Raw genomic sequence first — 10401 nt, forward strand, 5'->3', positions numbered from 1 at the left:
ACCCCCATATGACTCTGCAATCCCCCTACTGGGAATATACCCTGGAGAACTCAAATCACTCTATAAAAAAGATACCTGCACACGAATATTTATTGCAGCATTGTTCACAATAGCAAGAACCTGGAACCAACCATGCTGTCCATCAAAAGAGGACTGGATTAAAAAATGTGGTACATATATACGATGGAATACTATGCAGCCATAAAAAAGAACAAAATCATGAATTTCGCAGCAACCTGGATGGAGCTAGAGTCTATAATACTAAGTGACCTCTCACAGAAACAAAGATCTGAGTATCACATATTCTCACTCATATAGTGGACCTTGATCATCCAATGCACTATATAAGAAAATGACTGACAGTGGTGGGAAACTATGGGGAGAGGATGGGACTAATGGTAGTAAACATCTGTCTGGGGATGGGGAGACACCTGTTATCAACAAGGGGGCCTGAACGAAGCATATTTGTATACCTAACCCTTAACTGTACCCCACAATATCAAAATAAAAAATATTGATATAAAAAAAAGAAAAAAGAAAAGAAAAAATATACCACATATTTGGCCCAGAAAGCAGCCAATGGATCAGAGAACTTCTAGCCTGGGCCTGGGTTTCCCTGTCCCAGCCTGTCAGTCGGCCAGGCAGCAAATTAGAGCCAAGAAGATTCCAGAGGAGCATGTCCATTTGTGCTCATGATGGAGACTTGTGAAGACACTTTCCATGGGAAAACAGGGCATGGTCTTTACAGAGCTGTCAGACCCTTAGAAAGAACTCGGTGCTTTATAGACTGTAAATGACCAGGAGGGGATGATCCCTCAGCTGGGGTTCTGATAGAAATCAGGAGTCAGGTGGAGGAGGCAGGGACAAGGCCATGTGACAGATCCCTCTAAAGCAGACTTCTCCCTGTACCTGTCTGGGCACAACTCTTTCAGGCAGAGAGTGTAGGGAGGTGTTCCCTGAGATAGTGGGTCTGAGGATTAGAACTTAAGGAGTAAGATGAGGAGAGGGTGGTGAGGTCTCTGCCACGTGAACATCAGGTGGGTACCACTTCTAGGGAAGACTCTGATGTATCCGGAAGAGCATTGGAATGGAAGTCGGGATACCTGCAATGGAGTCTTGAACTTGCCCTCTACTACCTTAGTGATTTTGGACATTTTATTTGGGAAATGAGAATAGTACTGCATGGCCTCTCCACCACATAGATTGCAGAATTAATTCTAATAATGCATACAAAAGTATTTTGCTGGTTTCTAACATGATGAGGAGATGCCACTTGGGTCTTGAAGTCAGGCAGACCTGGGTTCAAATGCGGTTTCAGACACCAAGTTGGGTAATCCCTAGCCAAATCACTCAGGCTCAGTTTTCTCATCCATCTATTCATTCCTGTAACAAATACATTCCAGAGGCCCAACTGTGAGTTGAGTACCACCAACAGATGTGTGTTTGTCCTCACAGAACTTTCTCCTCTGTTCAAAATACAACAACAACAAAAACCTCCATGGATTACTACTTTATAGGGCTGCGAAAGCATTAACTAAGTATGGGTGACACTCAGCATGGTGACGGTTTATAAGGGAGGCTCGATAAATGATAACTCCACTTTCTTTCTCTAACAAAAGCATTATCATCTTTAATACAGGAAACTTCTCTTGATATAGGCCTTTTAAGAAAAAAAATGAAAATGATTATAAAGAAAGGCCAGTTACTTTCATAAATTAAAAACTGGTTTAAGGCTGGGCTCAGTGGCTCAGCCTGTAATCCCAGCACTTTGGGAGGCCAAGGCAGGTGGATTGCCTGAGCCTGTCACTTTGAGACCAACCCGGCAACTTGGCGAGACCTCGTCTCTATAACCAAAAGAAAATGAGCCGGACGTGGTATCGCGTGCACCTGCAGTTCCGGCTACTTGGAAGGCTGAGGTGGAAGGATCGCTGGAGCCCAGCAGGTCGATGCTAGGGTAGCCGTGAGTGTGCCACTGCACTCCAGCCTAGGCGACCGAGCAAGACTCCAACTCAAAAAGTAAAAAACAAAACAACTGGTTTAGGCGTAAACCCATTCTGCTGTGGATTCATTTCATTTGATAGAATGGAGGATAAAGGAGTTTTCTTTTCATTGAACTTAAAATGAATCCAAGAAATTAGCCTGAGTCCACTTGATATGATGTCCTTCTATTTGGAGATTGAGATGATATTTTCATTAGTAAGCATCTGGCAGCCTGTGTGTGAGCATCTGAGCCAAAGACCCACCACCCCTTTTTATCTTGCTCTCCCTCCCTGTGTCCTCTCTTAACACACATACAGGCATATATGCATGTGCATGTGCATACACATGCAATTTCTGGGAGGCTGGCATGGCCTCTTCATAAAGATAATATTTTTGCTACTCTCATAAATGTTTATTGGATGAAGAAATAGATAAATGAATGAGTTATCTTTCACTAGGCCAAGTACCAGTCCTAAAAAAAAAGAAAAAAATCCCAAATGGGTACCCCAGTCATATAAATTTGGGAACACTGCATTTTGTAGTCCCTGGAGGAAATTCACAATTCACAAGAGCGAAGAGAGGTTCTGAGAAGTTTTCCAATAAATCAATTAGTTTAACTTTGTTAGTCCAGGGATGTGCAAACCTATTTGACCAGGAATAGCTCTGTCAAGAATTATTTTGGTCTGTCTGTGCTACAGCACCAATTAATTCCAAAAAGTCTATGATTCAGAGAAAGTCACTTTGGAGAGATGGCACCAGCTAGTGAACTGGGGGAGGGCCGCGTTCTCTGGGCTCCAGCTGGGACTTTGCAAGATGCTATGTTGCTCTGAAGATAATGCTTATCCTGCCCATCTCTGCTGATACCCGAGGCCAGTTCCAGCCAGGCCAGCATTAAAAACTGTTATAAAGACAGAGGAGGTCTCAGTAAACTCAGGGGCAGGGACCTTAGAGAACGCTGGAGCCAGGACACTCTCAGCTTCCCCTCCCTTCCTTTCTTTTCGTCTCTGCGCTTGATCTCCCTTGGCTACCCTGGGTCAGGAAGCAGGTCCTCTCCTGGCACTCTGCAAAGTCGGCCTCTCCACCTCAGCACCAGAGACTCATGCCCACCCCTGTGCAGTGGCCAGGTCACAGCGTATAACGTGGTTGCTGGGTGCCTTCCCTCTGGGAATAGGAGGCAGCTAGAGATTCGTGGGTAGCCAGTCAGCCATGCCTTAGAATAAACTGGAAGCATTTTAAAAATATTTTCTTGGGCTCTCTAGCAGAGATGCTAATTCTGTCGATCTGGAGAGGGACCCAGAAATTCATTAGTTGTAAAAGTTCCTCAGATTTTGCCAGCAAACTACTCTAGAATCATTCATCTACTGTTGTGCCCTGGATACTTCATGACCTTTTATACTCTAAATCTTTGGTTTTTCTTGTTTTCTCACCTGGCATCCTCTCTGCCAAAGAAATATTTCTTATCTCTCAAGGCCCAGTTTAAATGACACCTCCTCCAGAAAGTGTCCCTGATTTGCCTGCCAATGGAAATCAATCCCTTTGTTCTTCCACAGACCTTTGCTGTAATCAGTTAGAAATTAATACTTCTCACCCACTAGACTATAAGCTACAGAAGGCAAAAGACAGGTTTTTGTAAAAATAATGTTTTCTTGTTATAAAAGTGATCTATGACCATGTAAAATTAGGAAAACACAAAAAACTAAAAATAGAAGAAGAAAACTCATAATCCCTTAAGCTAGGTAGCCATAGTTTAAATTTGGGCATGTTCTCTTTAGTCTCTTTTCCCAAAGGTTCATATTTTTATAATTGGAATCATAGTTAGTGATTTACCTTACCTTTCTTCAGTTGACACTCATTGAAAACATGTGTCTATGTTATGATTTCTTCAAAATCACAATTTTAAAAGGCTGTGATACATCCCATAAGTACCATACTTTATTGTCCCGTTTCCCAGTTGTTGAACATTTGTATTATCTTCCATTTTTATTTTTGCTCGTAAAAGTCGCAAAGTGTGCTAGATAGCTTTCATTTGTATCCAGAGCCACTGTCCACCTTAGGCCCACAAGGCTTCTGTCAAAGGACGCCCTTGCTTCTGGCTTTGACAGGACTCGGGGAACCAGAGGCACCCGCAGGAGACCAGAAGCTGGGAGGAGAGTGAGGATGGGACGTATCTTCCCATAGGCTGACCACAAGGAAACTCAGGGAGTCAGGGGCCCCTCTGCAAACAGCTTCTCTCTCCAGGTTCTGGAAACCATTCACTCCCTGTCCTTCAGGCCTTGAGGTGGTATCTGGTCCTCTCTGCTACCAGTCCTAGAATCCTTCACTGCCTCTGTGCTCTCTCCACATCCTGCTCACACTTTTAAGTAGCTGTGTTTTTGTCTTGTTGTGCTTTAATTAAACTCTCCTCAAATGACGCAATTTGAGTGTGCTGCTTTCTGACTGGATTCGAAGAGATGCCCTTGGCAGCTGACATTTTGTACCTAAATCTTTGACCATACTCAGTTTTCCTCTAGAGGTTTCATATACATTCTTCAACGTGGATCAAGAAATAAAAACATGTGTACAGCACTTGATTTCCATCACCACGTTACTTCCCCAAGATCAGATTTTTCCCAATCATGCTCCCACTAACACTGGCTGAGAACGCTAAGAACCACCATTTTGCATCATCCGAAATGTCGGTATGCAAGATGCATTTCATACTTTAATTTGCATTTCATTGATTACTAGTGAAGATGAATGTGTGTCACATATTTGATTGTCTCTTATGAATGGCCATGCCTAATTTCACCCTCTATCCCTCAGGACTCCCGCCTATGATAATCATGATAAAAATTGCAATTACCATTATCATCACTACGGACTTGGGCAGCCAGATCAGACAAACCGAGGCTGAAGACATGCTACAAAACTGGCAACAATAGCAATGTCTGTTAAGTGAGAATGCGAAGGGACTGCACGTATTTTCAGTCAATGAGGGATCATTACGTTATAAAAGTAGTAGTTAATAGTTATTGAGTTGCTTTTATTTGCCAGATGCTGTGATAAGTGATTCACATTTGTTATCTCATCAAATCCTTAACATACGCTCCGTTTGTTCAATATGTTAAATAACCACTGAACCATATCTAGGTACCATTTCCAAAGTCCAGCAACAAGTTTTGTACGTGCAAGAAGAAGGCCAATCTTCCTCTCCAAAATGGCTTTCATTCAATGAGACGTGAGCTCCAGTTTGCCTTATTTCACCCTCTTGCCTTATTGATGCTGTAACATCTTTGACACTTGGTTCCGAAATTAAGCAAAAACGGAAGAGTTGAGATTCCACTAAGCAGACAAACTGCTCTTAGATATTCCCAATTCACTTTTAGAAACACTGGGGGCTTGGAAGGTTATTGGATATTATAAACAATCCAATGATATTTGAACCATTTTCTGCTTAGAGCAAAGTGTTTGAGATTCATCTGATGGAGAAAAAGATTTTTAGAAAACAACCACATAAAAGTTACTTCCAACTTCTTTTTACAAGCTCTATTTTAGAATGAAATGAAGAATTTTGGGGGCCAAATGTGGCCAGTCATGAGGTCTGGAGGCAAGTGTCTCCTGAGATAGGCCATGTTCCCAGGAGTGCCTGATGCCACCATCATTTGACAATGTTCTCTCTTCTGAATTCTTCCTTTCTGAATACTATACCTCCCCACCCCCAACAATTTTAAACTTCCTATTTTCCATTCTTGGAATATTAGTCTCCGTTTTCTTATTTTACTGCCCCCTTCTTTTTCCATTTGGAGGGACAGTAGCAAGAATGCCGTCAGTTCTCTCAGGGGTTTGATCTGTCAAGGGGAGAAAAAAGTGGTAGTTTTGCAGAACCAAATGCTATTTCTGAGCTCTGCGGCTTTGCAGAGATTTTTATTTTTGTAAGAGGTTGTGTTTTATGTATTATAGTCTTAGATTTCTGCTTGTTGCAGTAGACAGCCAAGCCTCAGTTTTAATTTCGTATTGCTTTGGCTGGTAATGATGAGTCTGAAAGATGAAACAGGATTCAGAAACAATTCTCCCTTCCATCCCTGCTAAAATTGCCCCGTGTTCATTTTCAGAAAGAGCTAAAATTTAAAAAGTAAAATGAAAGGGGTAGGAAGAAAATAAATAACCCAATGCCTAAGCCCCAGCCAATAACAACATCATTCCATGGGTGCGGCCATCCAGATGTTAGCTCCTCCAGATGCAGCCCCAGCAGCCCTAAGGCAGACCTACCTGCCCTGGGAGACATGTACTTGAGGTCAGGCTGCTCACCTTCAAGCCACACAGTTAAATAAAAGAAGTTCTATCTTTAGCCACTGGGTGTTCTAAGCCCAGCTCCCCTTCCCTACCAGGTTTGCAAATCATTCAGGCTTTGGGTTCCCAGAGGAAGGAGAAGAGACCACTTGTCCAAGGAAATGTCTGTAATATGTGTTAAGTGGCCTGTGAGAGAACCCTCTCGCTTATTGGCTGAAACGTGAAACGGAAAACTTGTGCAGTGAGCATAGGGCCCCCACAGGCCCTCGCTCCTTCCTAGGCAGCAGAGTGGTGAAGGATTCAACGAACACGTGACTTCAGGCGGCCCACAAGCCTGGGTGTTGCACAATGCAAAAAGCATCTGTTGGGTGGAAACCCTGGGCACTGGGATTGGAATTTGCAGAGACAGATTGACTTCCAGTCTCTAGCAGGGATTCCATTCCCACTGTTTTGGGAATAGATTTTTTTTCCATTTAGCGAGAAGGAAGCAATCCCCATTCAATCATGTATTTATGCACGCATTGGATACACATTTACCGAATGCCAGTGTTTGTGTTAGGGGCCTAGGACTTAAAGATAAGTAAGGCATAGGCCCTGCCTCCAAGGAACTCACTCTTTAATGGAAAGATAGAGACAAAACAAATATTTACAATACAGGGGAGTCTGTGACTAGAGAAACAGACAAAAGGATTGGGAGGAAAGTAGGGCGTCTAGGGATCTGTAAACCCAGAGTACTGGATTTGTGTTGCTTTTGGCTATCAGAGATCCATTTTCCCTTCCTTTTGATACCATGTCTTCCATTTTTATTTGGGTATTCATCTCACTCACACCTAGGTGGCTGTACCCCCAGCCCAGGGGTGGGCCCTGATTGGTTGAAGCCCAACCATCACATTCCATGTCAGTATGATCAGAATCACTGATTCGGGGCACATCATCCGATTCAGTGTGATTCAGGAGAGAGTTACTGGAAGCTTCTAAGGCAGAAGCTCAGTTTTGCTCTTTTAAGAGAACTACTGAGAAAGCCAATCCTCATTCCTGCTGGGCGGCAACGCGCTCCAGGAACTCTTAGAAGGGACAGCCTTGAAATGGCGAAGATACCACAGGAGATAGGGGAGAAATGAAGGTAATGGAAGTTTGCTGCCATTACTGAGTCATTACTGCAATCTGCTGTCTACACCCATCACCTTGAGCTCTTCAGTGAGAGAAACTGTTCATCTCCCTCTATTATTTAAACCACGATGGGTGGAGCTTTCTAATACAGTTGACTCTCGAACGACATGGGTTCACTTATACATGAATTTCCTTCCTCCTCTGCCATCCCTGAGACAGCAAGACCAACACCTCTTCTTCCTTTTCCTCCTCAGCCTACTCTACATGATGACAGCAATGAAGATCTTTATGATGAGCCACTTCCACTTAATAAATAGCAAAAGTGCTTTCTCTTTTTTATGTTGGTCTCAATTACATTCTATTTGCTCTAGTTTGCTTTATTGTAAGAATGCAGTATATAACACATATGACATACAAAATATGTGCCTATTGACTGTTTATGTTATCTGTAAGGTCCATAGAAGGCCATTAGCAGTTAAGTTTTGGGGGAGTCAAAAGTTATATGTAGATTTGCGTCTGTGTACCCCAGCCCCCTCATTGTTCAAGACTCAACTGTACTTGTACCCAAAGATAGTGTTTTCAAAAAGGAGAGACGATTGTATACCGATAGCACACAGGCATTCTGCTAAATACTCTATATGTATGACTTTCTTCCTTGCAATGATTTTAAGAGCCAGATTATTTTAACCACATCTTAGAGATTAGAGAATCAAGCTTTAGAAAGGTCAAATAACTTGCCCAAGGACTTGTAGAACAATTATTGAAGGACTTCAGCAGAGAGTGGCAGAGCCAATTTTACTTTTTTGCTAAAATAGCCTGAATCAAGGTAACTCTGTCTCATTTGGTTTCATCTTGGGTATGTACCCAACCTGCTTCTCAAAAGCATCGTGTCTAAATAAGGCATTCTAACTCTTGTGAAGCTTTAATGGAACAAGGTTCCTACTCAAATGGATTGTTGCTAACCTCCTCTTGACTACGAAAAGTATGTCTAACACCTTACAGTCTGTACACGCTGACTAAAGACCAGCAGGAACCAGAAAACTACCTTTGTTGATGCTCTGCTTCTTGCCATCATCACATGTGGTCCCTGTTGACTTCTTTCTCCATCAGCGCTTAAGAGTATTGCCAAGCCGGGCTCAGTGGCTCAGCCTGTAATCCCGCGCCTTTGGGAGGCTGAGGTGAGTGGATTGCCTGAGCCCACGGGTTCGAGACCCGCCTGGGCAACTTGGCGAGACCTCATCTCTACAATAAATAAAAAATTAGCCGGGCGTGGTAGCGTACGCCTGTAGTTCCAGCTACTTGGAAGGCTGAGACAGAAGGATCGCTGGAGCCCAGCAGATCAAGGCTGCGGTGGCCGGGAGCGGCCACTGCACTCCAGTCTGGGCGACAGAGTGAGACTCCAACTCAAAAAAAAAAAAAGTATTGCCAAAGTGTTTGTGAGTCTGACCCAGGGACAGAGGTATTCTTGAATGAGACACCTTATGTTGATGAGCCTTGGTTTTGTTTTTTGTTTTTAATGTATCAGTTCTTTAATTAGGTTCTTTTAAAGAAATGTAGGACACTAATTTGTGAGAATAAACACCACTCATCAGGGCAAACACAGGTCGCAGGTAGCCCTGGAACTGAGAAATAGCTTTCATTTTTGGTATGGTTTGCAAGTTCACAGCTTTCTGATCAATTTTGTGATGCTCTGTAATCTCATATTTCTCTTTTTCTGTGTTGAAGATCTCACCCTCCTGGTGCCTGGGTTTCTGGAGCTTTTTCTTGAAGTAAGCATCAGTAAGATGCTTTGGGATTTTCACATCGCTGATACCAATTTTTGTGGAGGTAGAGATGACAAATTTCTGATGTGTTCTTCTCAGAGGAACTCAACTGAGGACCAGAGGTCCAATCAAAAGTAACAAGCCACTGCCCAGCTGCTTCAGGAAAACCACCCTTTTGCCTCTGTGGTGCCCAGTGAGAATGATCAGGATGTTCCCGGGAGTGATGCTGGTTTGCAGTTTTCTAATGTACTGGTTAAAGGGATTTTTGCCATGACTTAACAGCTTTCGAGGCACATCTTCAGTAGGATAACATCTAGGCATTTTGAGAAGCTTAGCACTCAGGTACCACAATTCTTGTCACCACCAATTGGTTTTGCAACAGTTGCAAAAACTTTTTCCTTTTTTTCCTTTTCAACCTTGGATTTAGCTACTGAGTACTTCCTCTTGTACAAGGCCTTTCTAGAATACTTAGCAGATCTGGAATATCTTACAATTCCTCTGATGAGGACAGGATTTCAGCCCTTCTTTGACTTTTTAGCTCTGAGGTTACCCTTTTTCATCTTGCCACCATCATCAGCCACCATGACCAAGTAGGCTTCATCCCCAGGATGCAGCACTGGTTCAACATCTGCAAGACCATAAATGTAATTAAATACATCAGCAGATATAAAAACAAAACCACATGATTATATCATTAGATGCGGAAAAAGCTTTTGGTAGAATTCAGCACCAAGTTTTGATAAAACCCTTGAATGCCTAGGCATACAGGAAATGTACCTCAAAATAACAAGAGAGATCTATGATAAACCCACAGCCAACATATTGTGAAACTGACAGAAACTGAAAGCATTTCTCCTGAAAACTGCAGCAAGACAAGGCCGCCCACTCTCACCCCTCCTGTCCTACATTGTGTTGGAAGTCCTAGCTGAAGCAATCAGAAAATAGAAAGAAATCAGGGATATCCAAATAAGAAAAGAAGCTAAGTTATCCCTGTTTGCTGACAATATGATCCTATACCTCGAAAATCCAAGAGAATCTGTCAAAAATTTCCTTGTACTGATAAAGGAGTTTGGCAAAGTCTCAGTGTACAAAATAAACATGCAAAAGACAGTTGCGTTCTTATATGCCAACAACAAACGGGCAGAGAACCAAATAAAAAGCACAATCCCATTTGTAATAGACACGCAAAAAAATGAAATACCTCGTCAACTTACTAACCAGAGAAGTGAAAGATCTTTACAACAAAAACTACAAAACACTGCTCAAAGAAGTCAAAGAT

The 10401-nt window shown here is 42.6% G+C and overlaps 1 pseudogene; it reads right to left on the minus strand.

Moving 5' to 3' along the window:
- Positions 1-8888: 8888 nt before the first annotated feature.
- On the minus strand, positions 8889-9706 carry LOC103249524 (annotated as a pseudogene).
- Positions 9707-10401: the final 695 nt, after the last annotated feature.

This window comes from Carlito syrichta, unplaced genomic scaffold, assembly GCF_000164805.1.
Source record: "Carlito syrichta isolate Samal-C Ts95f unplaced genomic scaffold, Tarsius_syrichta-2.0.1 Scaffold120630, whole genome shotgun sequence".
Lineage (NCBI taxonomy): Eukaryota > Metazoa > Chordata > Mammalia > Primates > Tarsiidae > Carlito > Carlito syrichta.